At 44.0% G+C, this 22,068-nt stretch overlaps 1 protein-coding gene and 1 long non-coding RNA gene across 5 annotated transcripts in view; one reads left to right on the forward strand and one right to left on the reverse strand.

Moving 5' to 3' along the window:
* The window catches only part of LOC120638055, a 29,561-nt gene extending 20,058 nt beyond the window's left edge, over positions 1–9,503 (forward strand). Inside the window, exon 2 of the long non-coding RNA XR_005659513.1 lies at positions 9,257–9,503. This is a non-coding gene — a long non-coding RNA (uncharacterized LOC120638055). The remainder of the gene's footprint in view (positions 1–9,256) is intronic.
* KCNIP1 (potassium voltage-gated channel interacting protein 1) overlaps positions 1–22,068 on the reverse strand; it is a 353,510-nt gene that overhangs the window by 111,147 nt on the left and 220,295 nt on the right. The gene's annotated exons all lie outside the window — the stretch shown is intronic.

A 22,068-nucleotide genomic window follows, 5' to 3' on the forward strand; every position in this document is an offset into this window, starting at 1 on the left:
ACAATTTCCATCCATCCCTGACTTATTAATGAGTTAACATGACCAGTGAACTTTCAGGAGCTGGAGAAATAAATGTCACTGCCTAGGCAAAAACATCCATTCTCCTCTCATGCCTTGTCGGAATTACGTTTTGTTTGTACACTATGTGGAAAGGAATGCCAAGAGTGTCTTTGGGCTCATGCAGCCTCAGAGACAGTGTTACTCCATCATAGAAGACAGGAATAATGTGTTGTCCTGCCTGGATGACAAGCCAAATATGACAGCAAAGTGTTAAAGACAAGCCCTGGAAAAATTCCTTGTCCTTTCCAGGTGCAAGGTGTTGCAGTTTTGAACTGATGCAGGAGACCCAGAACTCAGCAAGCTTGGGTCTGTGCAGGCTCAGGGATGTGTCCTAATAAAAACAGGTTTTTTTTCTGGCATGTGTGTTAAGCACTTACTATGTTCCAGACAGTGTACTAAGTGCCAGGGTAGATAAAAGTCAGGTTGAACATAGTGCATATTTCACATGGATCACAGTCTTAATCTGTATTTTACCAATGAAGTGACTGAGGGACAGAGGAGTTACATGACTTTTCTAAGGTCACATAGCGGATAGGTGGTGGAGTTGGAATTAAAACTCCACTCGCCTATTCTCAGGCCCGTGAACTTTCCAAAAGGTGATGCTGCTTCTTAATTGCTTTAGTAATAGTAATGATAATAGCAGCAGTAGCAGTGATAATAGCAGTGTTTATTACTTACACTATTCAGTACACGGTACTAAGCAGTGGGAAAGTAAACAGAGGCGGGAATTAAACTTGGTTCCTGCCCCCCAGACAGCTCACAATCTAAGAACATAATGGAGGAGGAGGGATTGGAGACACATCAGCTACCTGAAGTTACTACATACTTTGTCATTCATGACATTCCAGGGCTTTCTTATTAGTGTCTGTGGGACCTTGCCCTCTGGTAAGCCAAGATCACGTTACCTTTCAACACTGGCTATCTAGAAAACACTTTCTCTCTAAAGGTATCTAGGGGAAAGAATGGGTATCCTTTTAATACTGACATGAATCAGTCAGATCTTCTACTGTGTCTTTATAGTTTTCTTATTACTAATGTATGATGCTCATAGCATTCATCCAGCTTCAAATGGGTTAGTCAAGGGCTGAATTCCAGTTACTCAGACAAGATTTTTGAACAGTTCTGGGAATTATTATGTGTGAAAAATGATTTTTTTTATTTCCGATCTTGCTAGTTTACGCAGTCAGCTATTGAGAGATCAATACACTTGTCAGTGGACATGAAGAGATGTTAGTTTGAGGAGTCCGGCCATAGGACAGAAGGGAGAAATGGAGAAAAAATGATTTTGCCTTCCAGAATCAGAGCCTGCAGTTTGAATAGTGGACAGCATCAACAGTGCTGAGTCAGAGCAGCCACACAGGTAGATCACTAAGGCCAGGCTATATGGCTGGAAAGCAAGAAGAAAAAGGAGCAGTGTTGTCTAGTGGAAATAGCACGATCCTGGGAGTCAGAGGATCTGAATTCTAATCCCAACTTTGCCAGTGGCCTGCTGTGGGATCTTGAACAAGTAAGTCACTTAACTTCTCTGGGCCTCAGTCTCAGTGGGGATTCAATCTTGTTCTCCCTTCTACTTAGGCTATGACCCTCTGTCCAACCTGATTTACCTGTATCTACTCCAGCACTAAGAACAGTGTTTGACTTGTAGTATGTGTTTAATAATAATTATGGTATTTGTTAAGCACTTACTATGTGCTGAGCACTGTTCTAAGCGCTGGGTTAATCAGACTGTCCCACGTGGGGCTCACATTTTTTTAACCCCCATTTTTACAGATGAGGTAACTGTGGCCCAGAGAAGCGAAGTGACTTGCCCAAGGTCACAGAGCAGACAAGTGGCAGAGCTGGGATTAGAACCCACGACCTCTGACTCTCAAGCCCGTGCTCTTTCCACTAAGCCACACTGCTTGTAACAAATACAATAATAATAATAAAAGGAGTGAAAAGGCAAAAAGATTTAGTTTAGAAATTTAGGGAACAGGGGTGTGTTTTCTAATCTGGGCTTCCTGGTGGCTAACACCCTGCTCGATTTAAAGCATCAGTGAAACAGATTAACTTTGGGTTTCCACTTTAAAAACACTATCTTGCAGGAAGGGATTTTAAGCTCTCGACAGGTATTCTAGATCCTCGATGAGAGCCTTGCAAGAGACATTTAGATGTCTGCTGCATTTTCCTAATGTTCCAGGTCAGAGCCTGGGTAAAGTTGCTAGTCCGCTACGGACAGGCTGCAGCTCTTTCGTAAAATTCTTTTAGAGATAAGAGTTTTATCAAGAACTTGTGTTTTGTAAAACTATCTTCACAAAGGTACTGTAAGATTTGGGATTAAAAAAAAATATTCCTAGACAGTTTCCCTGGGCTGGAGCCAAATCTAAGGTAAAGCTCTGTTAATGTCAGCAGCCAGGCAAAAGAAAGGGATTTTCAATTTCACAGATCCTAACCCACTTCTGGTTTCCAAGAGCTGTTACAGACCTCACCTGGATGACATTTTAGGAGCGGCACTAAAATGGCCAGAAATCTGGCTATATTTGGAAGGAAGGGGCTGGTTGAGTAGGAAAGAGGTTTAGGTCTAGAGAAGGTGCTGCGAGAAAATTCTAAAAATTTTCTAATGTCTAAATGTCTAAAAATTCAAGGAGAGGGAAGCTTTCCCCTCCTCTTTCACCACCACAATTGATGCTGCCTCCTCCCCGCTTGGCCCAGGAGCCCTGGTGGATACACACACACCCACTTTTTCCTGGGTTATGGTGAGGATATCGTTATTGAATGATGTAGCTTGTCCTTAGCCAGATCTCCACTAAGGACCCTGGGCTGATGTCCTGGCATGGTGATTTAGACTGAGATAGCCCAGTTGAGCTGGGGCTATTGCCTCATCCACAGGTGACTACAGATCAACTACAGCAAGTCCATGGGTCTGACCTGTGGGACTGCAGATGCTGGACTTGATGGCCGAGTATTCAGGATGATCATGGCCAACTGAGTCCTGGATCACTGGGTACCAGGCCCAGAGCACTAGGTCTATGGGGCCTGAGTGAGCACATTACTATGGTTCCCCACCCAGTCTCCTCCTCACATCCCTTCTCTCCCTAATCTATACACGTGAGCCGGCATGGACCCAGTGGGCCTTTAAACTTTTCTTTATCCAGTTTGAGTTCTGGATAAATAAAGCATGGAAAAGGGGTCGATATAGGACTACACAGGAAGTCAGAGTGTAGGGAAAGCAGGATGCTGGTGTAACTATATGGTAGAGCCTATGTTATGCTCAATGCCTAGCAAACATTTCTGGAATTCTGAATCTCTCTTAAGGATTAAATTTCTAGAAGGTAAAGACTCTACTGTAATTAGATTTTTGTGCAGGGTAACGTGATGACATTTCTTGCGCCATCTTGGGGGCCTAAGGGAGTTCTCTGGGGAGGTCACTTGCCCTCCCACTTGTTCCTGAGCCTCATCACTCCTCTCCCAGGTTTGTGTGACTAGGGGTGGTTTGTGTGTTAGTCACAGCACCCAGCAGCAATAGCCACAGTGAACAGAGGCCTGACACTGAAAATTCTAATTCCAGATGTAACGGGATTGGTGCCAGATTGTACTGCAGGGGACAATTCAGTTGAATTGGACTGTCCAATATAAAGCTGGGGATCGGTAATTCTCCCTTCCCTCTCAGCCTAAGTTTCAGGCGCAGATTTAGGGCAGGATGGAGACCCTGTAAATGATAATAATAATTATAATCATTTTTCATAAAAGTGCTTATCATGTGCCAAGCACTATGCTAAATGCTGGGGCTGATACAGCACAATCATATCAGCCCCAGTCCTTTTCCATCACAGGACTCCCAGTTTAGGGGAGATTTTAGGGCTTTTTCAACCGGTACTTCCTGGTGAACATCTTAGGAGCCAGGTTGTTTCCCAAGAAGGGCAAGGGATAGCTAGGTGCGGTCAGAGCAAAACAAGCTGATCTCCTCTCTCATGTATGTCCTGAAGAGCCCCCGGAGCAGAGATTCCAGCAGATGATTCCCATTCTATCCCCACGGGCCCTGACCAGCCCAGGCTCCTTCCAAGACAGACCACTTGCTGTTGTCTCCCCTGGATGGTCTTCTCTGGAGAGGAGACCCCGAGATGTCTGCTGATGGGTCTGGAGGATGAGAAGCATCAAGGCTATCATTCGTTTTTATCGTAAGCAGAGAGAAAGGAAGAAAAGTTATTAAGACTCAGATGGCAGACCCATTCCCAGCCTAATCATGTTCCTCCCACTGACGGGAATCCTGATGTGAAAAATCCTGAAATAGCATAGAATATGGAGAGACTTGGGGTAGAGGGAAGGGCCCAGTGACCTGAATGGATGATACGGTGGAAGTGTTAGCAGAGAAGAGGTTGCATGTCTATACACAGGCAGAGCACATACTGGTTAGCAAGCTCTCATGAGTAGAGTGGGGACTTGTAGCCCTCTTTGCTTTCATTCTGAGGATTTTTCTGAAATGGAAATACTCAGAGATTTAAGACGAGCATGGAGGAAAGTTGATTGAATCAATGTGAAAGGCTGAGATAACTCCCTGGGGCTGCCAAGAGTCATATAATCTTGCCTTTGCTTGACAAGGACTCTAATAGAGCGTGTGGTGCAGGCATGTCGGGCTCTGGGTGCTGTGCTGAGGAGATCTTAGCATTCTGGTCATTTGGACAGGATTTTGATTGCTGTTCCTTTGAGTGTGGGGAGGAATCCTGCTTTGAAACACGATGGAGATGGGAGAGATACGGCTGGCTCCTATTTCTCTTGCACTGGACAGAATGAGACTTTTCTTTAGGGCTGGGAGGTCTCCATTTCTATTGCTGGATTGCTAATTGATTTAGATTTTGAGTTGTTTCCAAACCTATTTTGCACCCAATTGATTTGAATTGTTGGTTCTCATTTCTGCTCCTTTGGGGTAGTGGGGCTACAGACGCCCTGTTTTTACAAGTTTATTTAGTGACTTTTCTCAGGGCTCCAGAATCAGCAAATCGATTATGGTTTTCCCACCCCTCGTTGGTTCAAAAGTAAATGCTTCATTCTCACTTGTTCGGCATGGCTGGCTGTTGGTGATTGGATTTCTTGTAAAATCATGGCTCCCTGGATCGTTTCTTCCCCCTGCCGCCCTCCTCTTCACAGGCTTGGATTTGTAGTGCAAATAAATTTGACAGATATTTACCGAGCAACTGAATGAGGCAGGCACCCCAATCCCTGGAATTTCTTAGGGATTCACGAGCTCCCTCTGGATGCAAGGGACTGGCCTGGGTATGTGGAGAATTTCCAAGTCCCTGGCTACAGGATCTTGCAATTCATGGAATTTAGGATTAGCAGCAATTTGGCACATAAAACTTGATGAAAATCTTTTGTCAGAGGTATAAATCAAAAGAGATAAATACAGAGATAACACACTGTGGCATACTTTGTATATGTGAATGGGTGTGAGGCAGTCTAAATTCTTTACCACCCAATTTGTCTTATTTGGGATTCAATTTGGGTTGGGTGAGGGGGGAAGAAGAAGGATGGCAGAGAAGAGGAAGAGAATCAGGAGGGTTAGTCCATTAGGGTGTCCTCGTCCAGACCAAATGCTGGTTACAGAGAAGAATACCCCCAGTTAAAAGTTACAGTAGCCAGGTTTTTCTTCCTTCCAGCAGCTGGGATAGGTACTGCTTTTTTTCCTCTGCAAAGTGTATCAGGGTGGGATGGGTTCCAGAACTATGATGGAAAAATCTCAGCAAAAATGCTTAGGAAAGGGGAGGAAAGATTCTGTTTCCTCCTCCTCCTCTCCTAACAGACTCCAGGAGGTTTGAGCTCCAGGCATGTAAGGAGCCTCCCAAATAGAGATGGGTCTCAGCAAATCTCACAGTGCCCCCACCCACTGACCCAACAGGATTTTCCCAGGCTCCCAGTGGGCCAGTCTGGCCCCATCTCTGGTCCCCTCTTCAAAGTTCAGAGGGTGCCTACGTTCTCCAGCACATATGGAAAGCAACTCTAAAACCTGTGCAGTGATGCCCTCCAATCAATGAGGTCTAGGATAGACCAAGTGCAGAGAGGGATGGACCTCAATGCATACCCTGCCAGGGTGAATAATGACTTTCCTGTATTCATGGAGCATGGGCTGATTTGCACTAACCCTTAATGTGAGAGGTCCTAAGCCCAAGGCCCCACACTCCCTAGGGCAGGAAGCCTCATCCTGGCAGCCTGCATTGAAGGAGGAGGAGGGAAGAGAAGATCTCTTCTTCTAGGCATAAGAGTAACCATAAACTTCCATCCTAACAGATCTCTAACTGCTACAGATTTCTAATATCAAGATAGACTCCACATATATGGGACAGATTAGGGGCAGTCTTACATCGAGGCAGGGGGACAGTGGGGACGATTGAGAAAATGAGTGGGATAAGACCTGTCCCTATATAGGGTACTCCAGTTACCATTTTAGAAGTGAGAACTCTATCTCCATTCTCCCGTGTTACCCCACCCGCTCTCCTGACCTTGAAGTTGGAAGGGAAGTAGAGAAGTCAACTTGAGGTTGGAGCCCTTGGGTTGAAAACACAAAAAGGCAATCCCAAGTATAATCACTATTAGAAACTCATTAAATTACCACTCCCTTAATTAACCGAAGCACAGAGAGGTTAAGAGGCTCTCCCAAGGCCACAGAGTGAGTGATTTCTCAGCAATGACAGGCCTGATTCTCAGCTCTCTGCTATAATTGCCTGGTCTTTTCTGTCTCTATTAACTACTTCCCAAACATGGTTCTCAAGTACCACAAGCTCTCCCCTCTCCTGAAGAACATTCTTCACCCTGACCTGCCAATGCTGATTATCACCGCAACCGTAGTATTGCAAGTGATGCGGCCGCTGGCTCTTGATAGGCTCTTACTGTTAGCAGCCATGTACACCCCTCCTTTCACTCCCTTGTCCTTTCTTTGCTGCAAAGGGAGATGTGGAGCGAGATATGAGTGGATCAAGTCAGGCCCTAATCACCACCTTTCAGAGGTGAGCACCCTGGCTAGAGGCCTGCACTGTTACTGTATTTTGTACCAGTACCCCACACCAGAACCCAACCATATTTATAAAGTCAGCCTACATACCTGTCTGAGCAAGGGGGTTGGGTCAATTAACCTGCAGGTGTGTTGGTCTCTGAGGCAGAGGGGGCTCCATAACCCCCACATCCCTCCACCCCTCACCCATTCCTTTGCTTCCTGCCACTCCTTGGGGCAGAGTGATGGTGGGCTGGGGACAGGGTCAGGGGAGCCAGGTTGGGAAGGGAGAAAGGAGTTAAAGCCTGCGGGGATTGGCCTGCAGCCCAGATCCTGTCTTTACTTTGTGCTTGTGGGCAGTGGGGGTGGAACTTTCTGCTCCCTAGCCATCCCGGCATCCTAGCACCAATTACCTGATGTGATTGACCTGGCTATGAGGGTCATGGGGGAACACAAAGGAGAGGCAGCATGGCTTAGTAGATAGACCACTGGTCTGGGAGTCAGAAGGACCTGGATTCTAATCCTGGCTCTGCCACTAGTCTGCTAGTGACCTTGGGCAAATCACTTCACTTCTCGGCCTCTGGGACAAGGACTGTGTCCAACTTGATTTGTTTGTGTCAAGCACTTAGTACTGCTCCTGGTATACAGTAAGCACTTAACAAATATCATAAAAAGCAAAACAAAACAAAAGTCACCAACCAAGAACGGGGGTGGGGAAGCAGCCCCCCTCCTTCCACATTGACACTGTAATTGGGATTTAATTGGTACTTCACATCCTTTGGGCTGGAAATCTAGCGTAGCTGATTCAGAGCTGCAGTAATGCCATGAATCCTTTCTACATTTGCATGCCTATTAGCACTGCTGCAAAAGACAAGGCCTGGCACACTTGAAATATATGAGTGTATACATCTGTGTTTGGGTGCACATTGGCTTTATTTAATGTTATTTTATTCCATATTAAAATGGATGAGAAAAATCATATCTAGAAACTAGATATATAAATTGGAGGTGAATATATAAATTGGAGGTGGTGAAGAAAAGGAAAACAAGGGGAAGGAGACATTCAGAATTTTAAATATATGTTTAAAGACATATGAAACTTTTGGATGTCTTGATGTGTGTTATGTAGGTCAAGGGCTTGGTTAAACTGCCCTCACGTCTGGGGAATTGCTTCAGAATTTAATGCTGCTGTCAGAGTTTCCATTATAACTTAATGAGCTGTACTTTGGGGCCCACTCAGAAACTCAGAGATGTTCTCAAGTCACTGTGGATAAAAACTCTTTTTTAATCAGGAGGCATTTAAATGGTTCCTTTGTGTTTGTGATTACGACCAATGTTTACATCATTTGTAATGAGGCAAATTGGGACAAATTGCCCAGGACATTTATGTAAATGAGATTAAACATAAATGTTCCCTTGCAAATTGTTGGTGGGTATTTTTCCCCCTGGGGATGGTGCAGTAAGAAAACAGTACTTCATATTCCATAAACTCTCCTCACATATAAACTAAATATTGTTTGCAATACAAATCATTTACATATGCTGCAGTGATTCTTTCTGTCCTTTCTATTTAAGGAGCTGCTCCTTAGTAAATATCACTTCTCCTGTTACTCTGTTGTGAGACTAGGATGTTAAAAAAGTTTTGTTACAGAGCTGAGGTTCAGGGGCCAGAATTCAGATGTCCAGCCTCCCATTTCTCCTTCTGGGTTGTGGAGTGGCCCCCAAATCCACAGAGTCAGAATGGGCTGAATCCTTGTCTTGTCTTATGCTATCAAGTTGTCTCAGACCCATAGCAACACCATGGACACATCTCTCCCAGAATGCCCCACTCTCCATCTGCCATTATTGTGGTGGTGTATCCATAGAGTTCTCTTGTTAAAATTATGGAAGTGGTTTACCACTGTCTTCTTCCACACAGCAAACTTGAGTCTCTGCCCTCAACTCTCTCCCATGTCTTTGCTGCCCAGCGCAGGTGAATTTTGACCTGTGGCAGATTGCCTTCCACTCGCTAGCCACTGCCCAAGCTAGAAATTAAATGGTTGATTCGCCTTCCCGTAGCCAAGACTGGTAGTGTACTGGAAACTCTCCAAGTGTGATCTTGAGAGGAGGGGGCTGAGTCCTAAAGTATTCTTATACATGACATTTGGTTAATACCTTCTCCTTCTAGTCTATTCTTCTTAATGCTTCAGTGACCCCAGTGGAATGATTCCATTCTTTCTCTCCTTCCCACCTCAGTGTCTTGCTTTGGAAGAGGTCAAACAGAAGCCCTGCTAATGACACAAGAAATACCAAAACCCATGTTAGCTGCTTCTTCATAAGCAAAGAACAAAGGAAAAATATTCAGTTCTTCCATCCATATTCTCTGCACTCATGGACTAATTGAAACCAGAAAGAAGCTTGAAACAGAAGAATCTTCTCCCCTACCCTAATTCTGTGCACCCTGTTGATGCTCGATAAAGATTTCTACATTGATTAACTGATTTAAAAGGCTCTATTGGAATTATTTCTGCAGGGGCCAAATAAAATTTAAATCAATTTCCACTATTTAGAAGGTCAGACGTTTAGAATTTTGGTGAGGACTAAGGTGACCTGTAGGTTGTGAATCACACATTTCTCCATATTCCCAGAGCTGAAGTTTCCAGTCCACAAGAAGAGAGAATGAAGATGAAAATAAAAAAATATAGTTTTCCAAGATTCTATAAACACCTACTAACTCCATGTTAAAGAATGCTTAGCTTTTTAACATGTAATAAAAATTATGATATTGGTTAAGCACTTGCTCTATGTCAAATACAGTACTAAGCGCTGGGGTACATACAAGATTATTAGGTCAGATACCCAGTCCCTGTCCCATATGAGGCTCCCAACCAAGTAGGAGGGAGATCAGGAATTGCATCCTCTTCGGCAGATACGAAAATAGAGGTACAGAGAAGTGAAGTGTCTTGTCCAAGGTCACGTAAAAGACAGGTGGAGGAGCCAGAATTACAACCTAGGTCCTCTGACTCCCAGAGCTGAGCCCCATTCAGTGGCCCTGCTGGTTCTCTGGGTGTTTGGCTTCTTGGGGGTGACTTTTGCTTCACTGAAGAAAACTGTCCGGGGATTCTGCGCTGGTGCCCCTGGTTGGAGCTCAGGTAACTCCATCCTAATCTAGGCCCTTGCCCCTCCTGGTCCCTCTTTAAACTGACCCCAGTCCCTCATTTATTCATTGATTCATTCATATATTCATTCAATCGTTTATTGAGTGCTTATTCTATGCAGAGCACTGTACTATGTTCTTGGAGGAGTACAATATAACAGACACATTCTGTCCTGCCCACAACAGTTTTGCAGTCACCATCACAACTTTTGAAAATATTTCTCCAGACTCCTCCCTAGAATAGGCAAGGTACTCTTTCCTGCTCATTAAATCCATGCCTTCAAAGGTTTCTGCTCTTCCCAGACCCTTTTGGGAAAAATAAAACCTTGGCTGTATGATGTTCTCTGTTACCATGGAGAATGGGAGCTTTAGGTTTAAGAGATTTTCTTACACTTTACAGACTTTGAGCCTGTTTTGACTGAGAGTTCTCAATCGGATTTAGAATAGGAAATCACTACATACCGACAATGATTTCTGGGCAATTGATTATTTTGCCAATATTAAAGAAAATGGTGTCTCCATTATTGCAGAAACTTAAACAATTTATTAGGTGTTGAATTGACATTACTGAAGTGTTATTGCAGACTTACCATTCAGAATACAGTGGATTTCTAGTAAGGAACTGGCATTCCAGGGCAAATGGTATGTCTAAATAGCAGCAAAGCAAATTGCATTTTTGTTTAGCATTCTCATTTACTGCAGAAAAATCTGGTATCAGTGAGTTCCTGGAAGTTTGAAAGGACTGGACTAAACTCACCGCTCCTGTTTTGAACTGAAGAATGAAGTATATTTAAAATTTGGGAAGAAACATGTTCACAAAGACCTTTGACTTCATGAAATGGCAGGGCAGCTTATTCCAGCCACCTAAAGAGCTTCTCCCAAGAAAACCCCCTAAATAATAGAGCTGGCATTCAGTTTGAACTAAAATGCTGCTGGCAGTGAGGCAAAACTATGCCAACCGGAGTAGGAAGAGAAATGCTTCTGGAATTTTTATTTGCTCGATGACTTGACAAACCACATAATAGGGAGAGGAAGGAAACAATAAAGAGCCATATAGGTTGGTATTCCAAATCAGTCCTGGAAGATATGTTAATTTTTCTCCATTAATAGTGTTTGTAGTAGAAGCCTATCAGCCTTCCCCATAGCCTTCGGTTTTTTGAACGGACTATGGTGATCTCAATAGATCCCAATAAATTACCTGGTGGCTGGAAATGAAAGATTAGAAGGGATCTCCATCACTTCTGTTTCTAGGCACAGGAGTTGCCGTTTGTCATTGACTGGGCATTTAATTTGGAATTCAGACATTTCAATTTATCATCTGTCTGCAAGAAGTCTTTCTCTAAGGGAAACTCCCTGCCACTGACTGAGTTCAGAACTCTACTGCACTAGTACATTCATGAAAGTTTCTTGTCAAACTGCCTCTGCTGAGACTGTGGCCAAACAGACAGATAGCCCTTTGCTCTCATTATTCACATCTCCTGGGTGTCTTGTCTTTAAAACCACTGCTCCATTTCCATTGAATCAAGAAAATACAAATAATCTCTTAAAAAGTCACTTTCTGATCTTTAATCTGACTAGTGGGTTATACTAGAAAGCAGTCGCTCTCTGACATCAAGCAAATGCAAGAAATTTTTCTCTGGCTCATTTGGAATCCCTTGTTATCGAGTTTCCTTTGATCTGTGATTCAGCCATATTATGGGGTCTTTTATCCTCATCTTCCTAAGATGTGTCACCCTTATTACCACCAAGAAAGGGTGCAGGTGACAGAGAGCAAGTACTTATTACTTTTTGACAGCTTAGTTAAGTTAATTGCACTTAATTTCCATCAGCACCATTCTGTTCTCCAAGCTGTGGGGATTGTGGCTCGTCTGTTCATCACTTGTTTTACATTTGGTGAAAATTTCTGGTGATTATCACTGTCTAGAGCCTAGTAGGAAAGACCTTTGGTCTGCTGTCTTGAGTTTCAGGCTTCACCACTCCTCCGACCCTCCTTGATATTTTAGGAAGGTCATGAAACCACAAGGTGGAAGCAGCATGGAGATTTAACTGACCAGAGAAGCAGCATGGACTAGTGGCAAGAGCACGGTCTTGGGAGTCAGAGGTCATGGGTTCTAATCCGAACTCTGGCACTTGTCTGCTGTGTGACCTTGGGCAAGTCACTTCACTTCTCTCTGCCTCAGTTACCTCATCTGTTAAAATGGGGATTGAGACTGTAAGCCCCACGTGGGACAGGGATTGGGTCCAACCTGATTACCTCATATCTACCCCAGCGTTTAAAACAGTGTTTGGCACATAGTAAGTGTTTAACAAACACCATAATAATTATTAGTATTATGGAACCAGTCAAAATTTCCACAGTTACCTTGGGAATAACTATAGAGGCCATTGAAGTGGGGAAGAGGGTGTGGGGGACAGTGCTGTCTGGCTTCCTGGAGCTCACATATAAAGAGCTGGCCCACATCAGCTATCTGATGAACCTCATCCCATCCCTAGCTCCAGAAACCCAGGTAGGGTCCTTAGAACAACAGATCATCTCTCCCCACTCAAGAAGCCTTCAAAACTTGCTTGTTGCTCATCCCTCTGTGCTTCAAGCAGAAGCTCCTTACCATTGGCCTTAAGTACTCAGTCATCTCTCTCCTTCTTATTTATCCATTTCTTTCTCATTCCAGCTTGTAATTTTCATTTCTTCAGAGGTAAACTATTCACTGTACCTTGTTCTCAGCTCCCCGGCCTCTGTCCTGTTGCTCACATCTTATCACTGCCTGGAATCTCTCCCCCTTCACATCCCACGGATCACAGCTCTTCCATATATACAAAGCCCTTCTGAGATCATATTTCCTCCAGGAAGACATCACTGAATAATCTCTAATCTCCCCACTTTATTTTCCCCCAACTGCCACTTCAGCTTTTCCATACCTTATAAGTATTTAAATTATCACAAACCTGGTGCCATTTATGTACCTATCTTACACTGTTATTCATCCAACTATCTGTTTCCCCCGCTAGATTGTAAATGATAACAATTAAAATAGTGATGTTTGTTATGCATTTACTATATGTCAAGCACCCTACTACTCCCTGGGGTAGATAATAAATAATTTAAAAAATGATGGTATTTGTTAAGTGCTTACTATGTGCCAAGCACTCTTCTAAGTGCTGCTCAGTGGCAAGAGCATGGGCTTTGGAGTTAGAGGTCATGGGTTCGAATTCTGGCTCTGCCACTTGTCAGCTGTGTGACTATGGGCAAGTCACTTAACTTCTCCGTGCCTCAGTTCCCTCATCTGTAAAATGGGGATTAAGACTGTGAGCCCCACGTGGAAAAACCTGATTCCCCTGTGCCTACCCCAGCACTTAGAACAGTGCTCTGCACATAGTAAGTGCTTAAATACCAACATTATTATTATTACAAGGTAATCAGGTTGTCCCTGATTAATGATTAGAACTCAGGTCCTTTGGCTCCCAGGTCTGGGCTCTTTCTCCTAAACCACACTGCTTCTCAAATTTCTAAAGAGTTAGGATTGTGTTTTCTATTTCTATTGTACTCTCCCAAAGCTTAGCACAATGCTCGGCACACAGTAAGTACTCAATAAATGCCACTGAATGTTTGATTAGTAGATTCTTTGGAGAGTTCAAACCATTCTTTGATGCAAAGACAAAGCCTGATTCAACCTACAAAGTAACATTTCCTGGAAACAGGAACACACAAAAATCTCCCAGCGAGTGATTTTATAAACCCCCCTATTTTTCTCTCTGCACGTGCCTTTTCCATTGATGTGAGTGGCTTATAGCATTGTTCTTGTCTGTCTCCACAGATTAGACTGTAAGCCCGTCAAATGGCAGGGACTGTCTCTATCTGTTGCCGACTTGTTCATTCCAAGCGCTTAGTACAGTGCTCTGCACATAGTAAGCGCTCAATAAATACTATTGAATGAATGAATGAATGAATATTTGAATGGTGGCTCTTCTCCACCAATGTTCTCCTGAACATTAAAGGCTGTCCAGAGAGGACTGGCAGAGTTGTGCCCACCCTCACATAGACTGGGCTTCCCCTCAGCCATACTCCTTTGCAACATCCCTTCAGCCCTCTCTTCTGTCTTCACCAACCCCAGAGGAACCTGGACCCTCTCTCCTCTACTCTCCCGTCTCTTCAGTAAACAGTGCAACACTACAAATGGCAGAATGAGTGCCTTCCTGTAGGTGCATCAGCACAAAGCTGTTGGATTTTCTTCTTATTATAACAAGTCTCCCATCACTGGAACTGCCTGGCCTGATTTCATTCAAGCTGTTAGTAAAAATTACGTGTGGGATGGGAGTAAGACCGGAATAGATTGTAGGGGAGGGAAGTAGGTCACTGGAGAAGACAGGAGACTCTTTTCCTCCATTATTAACCCCTCACCAGGAGCCAGGACTGAGGAACCAGTTGGCAGGACTAAATGGTTAGTTTTCAGGATACTGAACATGCAAATAGAAATGCGCTAATTTTCTAGATCATTCAGGCCCTCAGGAGATATTTCAGATGGATTTTGTTTGAGCTTTTTGGCTTTAAACTCTCAGAATAATTCAGTCCAAAATATATACTTAAGTCATCGGATATCAGGGTAATTTGCACAAGTAGCCCCATGGTGTACCGGCTCTTATAGTCGAGAGGAAAGAAAACAGGACACCATTAAAATGATTGTAACTGTTGTTAGTTATCCAATGGCCCCAACTACACCAGCCTTAGTGGCTCTGGGACGAATGTAAGCATGTCTTAGAAAAATTGTATTTGATTAAAAAAAAGTTATCAGTTTAATGGAATTTTAGAGAATGGCCCTGCTGGAGGTCATAAAATTCATAAAGAAAATAATCTAGATTTCGGCTGGCTGCCAAGACTATGCACTGTGCTCTCAAATGGAGAAATAGTTTGCTGTATTCAAGTTTTGTTCCAAATTCAGATTTTGAAATAAAGTCTAAATTTCATCATCTGGTCTACTGTGGCCTGATTCAATAGCATTTACTGTACACCTACTATGTGCAGAGCTAAGTGTTTGGGAGAGTACAATAGAAAAGGAAGAAGATATGACCCCCCACCCTCAAATCTAACAGGGAAGGAGTGAGAATGACAGACAGATATTCTCCGGTGGGTTATGTGATGGTTACCTTATGCTGGTGCCCGGAGACAGGGGAGGTTAATAGTTCAGAGAGAAAAATGCCAGCGTTTTTTTTCCCTCGAGAGCTGGAGGTTAGCTCCACAAACCAAGGAAAATCCCTTCCATGAGAAGTAAAATGAGAAGGAAAAATGTTGGAGAACAGAGATTACCAGGCAACTATTCCAGTTCCAAGAGGGGAGCTTTGCCTTTCTTGTCACCAGACAATGGGCAAATGCCATGGGGGTGGACTTCAGGAACCCATGAGCAAAGGAGCTTCCCAAAGCCCCTCTGTTCAGCAGTATTACCTGGATTTTGTCAGAGCCACTGAAGAGGGGAGGACGCTTCCCTCTCTGGAGAGATAGGTGCCTTCCCTGCCACTCTGGACATAGATGGGAGATGGGCAGGTTCCACCTTCTCCATTCTGGGGTTGCCCTCAGGAATGGGTTTTGTTACTGACTAGGGGTGCTCAGAATTAGTGACATCTGCCAGAGTCTGGGAGATCCATATCCACCTGCCGCTACTGACACCACGCCTGTCTGAAGTCTGACCCGGAAAGTGGCATTATTCCCACAGACAGCTGCTAGTGGCCACAGATGAGGGAGAGAAGCAAACTCGTGGCTTTTATACCTGGCAACAATCAATCAATCAATTTTATTTACTGAATTTTTACTGTATGCAGAATATTCTACTGAGCACTTGGGAGACTGTAATATAACAGAGCTGGTAGACATGTTCCCTGCCCACAGAGAGATTGCAGGCCAGAGGGGGAGACAGGTATTAATATAAATGAATTACAATATGTGCTGTGGAGATGAGGGTGAAATGAATAAAGGGTGCAAATCTAAGTGCCAGAACAATGTGCTGGATCCCCCACTTGGTTTTGGGGAAGATATTTTATCCTTTTACAGGCTATGTAGGATGAATGTTACTGCCAGAGGTCTTTCTTTATTCAGAGCAATACCGGTGACACTCAGCAACTCGTGCCTGCAGAGTGATGATTTTCTAGCGCATATATTATTTCACACACAGAGAGGAATAATTGGAGAGTCATTATTTTGCCATCGTTTGGGGAAACAAGCATTGCCCCATCAGGGCTGCTAAATAAAGTAAGTCAAGCGTATGCAGCCCATTTTGGAATTCCAATGAACGTTTCTTCCTTAAAACAGGAAATGGACCTTTGAACTGGAATCTGGTCAAAAATTTTCAAACCATCTTTGGATGAGATTGGCAGAGCCAAATGATCTCTATCCCATGCCCCATTTGGATTGTGAAGGTCTTTTATAGATAGATATTTCCCTGTTCTTTGCTGGACCTACATTTCCTCCTTTATCTTTGTCAACACTCCCAGGAACCCTTCAGATTTACTTTTCCATTTTGATAAGAATTTGGAGAGCAGCCAGAGATTTTATCTGGAGAAATTGTCTTTGTTTTCAGATACAGAGCCATGAAGGGAATTCTCCTGACTCCTTCAGGAGGAAAGTGAAATCTATCTCTTTAAGTGGCAGAAGTTGCCAGGTGGAGACAAATCATCTAGGCTAACTCTCCGGCCAATAATCACTTGTAATAAGTTGTCTCTCTCAGCCTCTGCTCCCGTGCCTCATGAGACCAAATCTTAATCCCATAGCATAGCGGACTTCCAAAGTCACTTTCAAATTGCCCAGCTTGGACTCTGAAGCTGAGTGTCTTCTGAATCCAAATGGGACCGATTTTTGGAATATGAAATGCAGGGAAGACAAGGTTGCTGACCTGGGAGTAAAAAGAGATTTTCTATTAGGTGTGAGTGACAAATGTGGAGGATGTTGAGAAGGGCTGGATGTAGGCCTAGCCAAGTAGGGGAATTATTGGGGAGGGGATTTTTCTGTGCTGGTGGAGAGTGCAGAGTGACTCCCACAGCCCAATCCATCACAAAAGGGAGACACCTTTGGCCAAATGTAAATTACCTCTCTTTTGCAGAGCATTGTTTTCCTAAGAAACTTACTTGAAAATTAGTTTTCCATTTATGTCACTGCATGCTCTAATTACTAGTCTCCTTAAGTATTTCATTTGTCTCTAGCAAAACTCTCTGTCAGTTCTGAAGGCTGGAAAGCCAGCCTGGCTCTCCCCTCGCTGCTCCATATTGTTGTGAAAAAGACAATGAAAATTCAAGCTACAAATTACTTTCTTCATTTTATGGGGTCTCCTGCATAGGAGCTTTTAGCTTTAAAGCTTTTACAATAACTGTTTGGTGGGTGATTTTTTTTTTTTGCAAGAAACCAGGGCCAGGTGATAGGGTTTGCTTTTCAATTGCTTCCTTACAAAAGGTGAAGCAATATGCCCATATAGCCTCCATGTGAGCAAGCCCTGTTAAAGACAGGCTACAGTAGCTTTCTCTTCCCTAGTAGTAATTACGAGTAAATAACAAGCCTTAAACTCCCAGCTTCATCATATAGAGGCCCAGTTCTCCACATACTCTAGCTCTCTAGTCTGACATCAGCTCTGGCCCTAAGATCGGTGAGTTAGGAAAACATCTCCCCAGAGAACAATTCAGAGGCACAGAGGTCCTGCCTGAACCAAATCTTTCCTGTGACTTTTCTGTTTCAAGGGCTTTTCCTTCAAGTACTAAGTGATTCTCGCTTCACCTACTTTATTACAAGCAGTGGCAGGAAGAACTGCTGGGGATGCAATTCCCTGCAGTGTGGCAAGACTGGAGGCAGGATAGTCATGCGTTTGGCTGGGATGGTGGGAGAAAACCTCTTAGCTGCCACACTGCTGACATCACCATTGCCGCCACAGTTGAACCCATGATCCAGGGTGGGCACAGTTGCAACAGATGCTGCCCTGTTTGGGTTGCAGCATTGCTGATGAGGGGCATTTCTGAACGTCAGGATGTGGTGGAGCTGGAGGCAGAGGGTGGCAGTGACAGAGACAAGAAAAGAGAAATAAGGTGGGAATAGAGTTCCCCCCAATCCCAACATCTCTCTTCCTTATTGCTCCTCTCTCCTGCTCTCTCTCCAGCCCCCCAACTTTGTTCCTTTACTTCTCTTTCCCCTTCTGACTCTTCCTCCATCTTTCCTCTTTTGCCTCCACTCCTTTTTTGTCTTTCCACCAGTATTTTCCACTGAGCCCTGGAAAACTGGTCACTTTAAGCTACAGCAAATGGTTGTACGTGAAGATTTTTTTAATGTTTTGAAGCATTGTATATAGAACCAGTTCTATCATGCCTAGACCAGAGGGATATTTGGAAGAGACTCAGGGAGGCTTTCTGCCAGTGGAACAATTTCATTCTCCATATCTTGGCATATACAGAATAAAGGATGCATATCTGGACATCTTTTTCTTCCTCGCATGATTTCAGTTTGATGGACCCTCAGGTGACTCTTTGAATTACTGTAAATTACTTCTTCTAGCTCTATAGACTCTACACAGTAATCGGGAAACTTGTGAGCCACGTTGCCAAGCAACGGAGAGAGGATTCATTAGTTACCAGAGTGGCCACATGGTGGATGAGGACAGCACAGGACAGTATGTCTGAAGCTAAACGGAGGGTGAGTAGCCCACAGGGAGAAATGCCCCCACTGAGACACGTTATCTCGGATTATATGGGGAGGTGTTTGGGGTGGGGATGGGAGATGGAGGAGTGGATGCCTGGGTTAAAGCCTGACCCAGGAATTTAAGTGGCATGACCTAGTGGAAAGAGCACTGGAGTGGGTGTCAGGAGATTTGAGTTTTAATCCCTGTTCTGCTGCTTGCCTGCTGCGAGGCCTTAGGCAACTTGCTTAACTTCTCTGTGCTTCAGTTTCCTCATCTGTAAAATGGAAATTCAATACTTGTTCTCCCTCCCAGTTAGACTGTGAGCCTCATGTGGGACAGGTATTTACCTCAGTGCTTAATATAGTGCTTGGCACATAGTGGTGCTTAGCAAATGCCACAGATTATTAATATTACTGGTAGATCTGTGATTTTGTTTCCTTTGGAGGAGGGACAGTGTCTTGTCTTTCTCCCTTAGGGCCTCATTTAGTGTTGACTATTCAGTGAACACCATGATTAGACAACTAGTTTCTCAGTGGGTTGACTGACCAACTGACTGATTAGTAAGAAGATGAAGTCTTTCAAGTTGAGCCTTTTATCAAAAACTTGAGAGATGAAGACTGAAGTGAACTTGCTTTATTTCTGTTATGGAGAAGCCCAACATATGAATTCTACATGGTTGCTCAGTCTATTGTTCCCTGCCTTCACCTGTCTCAGATTTCATTGCATTTCTTCTTTTCAAACTTAATGACTTTGCAGTGCTACAAGGGGCTGGTTGAATTAAAAACCAAGTTATGACAAGAAAAGCAGGATTGAAACAAAACTCAAAAGAATGCCCTGAAGGGCCCAGGCCATTCCATAAAGTGATAGCATCTTCTTTTCTGGAAGAATGAAAAGCCAGATTAAAGTTTAACTGAGAATATTGTAGTCATGCTTTCAGCTCAGGCTACATCTCTCTCTCCTCAATCACATCATTCCATTTCTCCTTAAATGAGTAAATACCTGGGGATCACTGGCAACTTTCTGTGGTCCTAAACTACTGCTTTTGTAATTACTTCTAAATATTATCTTTATGAAGCTTAAGTTTTCTTGAGGTTTCCTAGAGTTGCTAGCCAGTTCATATGCTTGGTTTAATACTTTAACACCAGGGGCTGAAAAATACATACCCTGGTACACCAAGCCAACAGGGTTTAGAATAATTGCAAAAGCCCTTGGACACAAAAAGTCCTCCAGATTTGGGATGGTACTATTTCCCAGATGGGTTCAAGCTTCTCTCTCTCCTCAAAGACCCACCTAATTCCTCTTTCAGAAATGGGGTAACTTCCAGCACTCACTTCCAGCAGTCACTCTAGAGAAGGGGGAGAGTTCATAATTCTACTTGAGAGTGGGGAGGGGGGACACTTGGAAGGGGTGTAAACTCTGATTACAATCCCAACCTTCCCATATCTGACTGACCTATGGGTAGGGAAAATGGGAATGAAGGGGCTGTGGATCAATTTGGAGGTTTTCTTTTCATAAGATTTCCATTTAATTTTGAATGACAGCATAAGGGACCCCTTGCTGATCCAATAATCACATAGTAGTTCAGCAGGGATAAGAGGAAGCCAGACAGGGGGTCAGGGCTGGGTAAATAGTGTAGCTGGGCTTACAAGGAACAGACTGGGCTAGGATCAACTGGACACTTTACCTAAAACGCTGTGGAGGCAGAGCTAGTATCTTGCATTCCAGTAGGGCTAATCGTGGCCAGATCTTGGGGGGGAACTGGGGAGGTCCCTGACAGCCAAGATTGGGGATCTCAGTAGGCCATCTGGGGCCTGCTTTTACCCTATCCTCAATTAATAAATCATATTTATTGAGAGCTTACTGTACTCGTTGAGATCAGGGAATGTGTCTGCCAACTCTGATGTATTATACTTTCCCAAACTCTTAGTACAGTGCTTTGAACACTGTAAGCTCTCAATAAATATGACTGATTGATTAAGAATACAATATAACAGAGCTGGTAGACATTTTCCCTACCGCAAGGAACTTACAGTCTAGAGGGGGGTTAGTGACTGTGAAATTCTTAAAGTGCTGATTATGTGTCAAGCACTGTGGTAAACACTGGGGTAGATTCAAGATAATCGGGTCCCAAATGGGGTTCATATTCTAAGTAGAAGGGGGAACAGGTATTGATTCCCCAAGGTGGCCACTGAATCTAGAACAGTCTGCTCCCTGTAAACCCATCTCCACTTCTTATCCAGTCCTGGCCCCCTGGATGGCTTCCTCTCACCCCTGCTGGAACACTATGTGATTATGTGATTATGATCAGCATGGGGTCTCTTAGGTTGTCATGTAATATTAAATGGAAATCTTATGAAAAGGAAACCTCAAAATCGATCCACATTCCCTTCATTCCCATTTTCACCACTCATAGCTAAGCCAGACCCGTGAAGGTTGGGATTGGAATCGAGAGAGAGAACACTCCGCCGAGTGTCTCCCTCCTCCCACCTCATGTAGACTTAAAAATTCTCCCCCTCCTCAGAAGAGATTGGTGGAAGTGAGTGCTGGAAGCCTAAAAGAGGAATGTTGGACCACAATGTGGTTATTGAATCATTGGATCCAGATGGCCTGGCTGGTGCTCTAGGGAGAGATGAATGTGTGAGTTTGAAATTGCTGCGGTAGCTCAGCTCTGTGACGCCTGTAGGATCGGTTTGTAGAGCCACTGCGTGACTCCTGGCTTGAGGAGCCAGGATTGCTGACCTCAGCTGCTGCCACAGCTTGAGAGAGCCATGGTGGGGGAGCCCCCTTTGGGGAAGCTCAATTTTACATGTTGGCTGACTATGGGAAAAGATCACGTCTACCACCTCTATTCTACTATACTCTCCAAGCAGCATGGGAAGCAGCTGGCCTAGTGGATAGAGCATAAGCCTGGTTGTCAGAAGGACCTGGGTTCTAATCCTGACTCTGCCACTTGTCTGCTGTGTGAACCTGGCCAAGTCACTTCACTTCTCTGGGCCTCAGTTACCTCATCTATAAAATGGGGATTAAGACTGTGAGCCCCATGTGGAGCAAGGACCGTGTTCAACCTGATTAGTTCATATCTACCCCACCTCTTAGATCAGTGCCCGGCACATAGTAAGAGCTTAACAAATATTTTAAAAAAAACCTCTTTGCACCACTCTCTGAGCACACAAAGTGCTCAATAAATACCACAGACTGACTGATCTTAAAAATGATTACTGAAGGCTCGACTGTACTAAAGACTAGGGGGATTGGTGGGGGATCAGAGAGAG

This window comes from Ornithorhynchus anatinus, chromosome X1, assembly GCF_004115215.2.
Source record: "Ornithorhynchus anatinus isolate Pmale09 chromosome X1, mOrnAna1.pri.v4, whole genome shotgun sequence".
NCBI lineage: Eukaryota > Metazoa > Chordata > Mammalia > Monotremata > Ornithorhynchidae > Ornithorhynchus > Ornithorhynchus anatinus.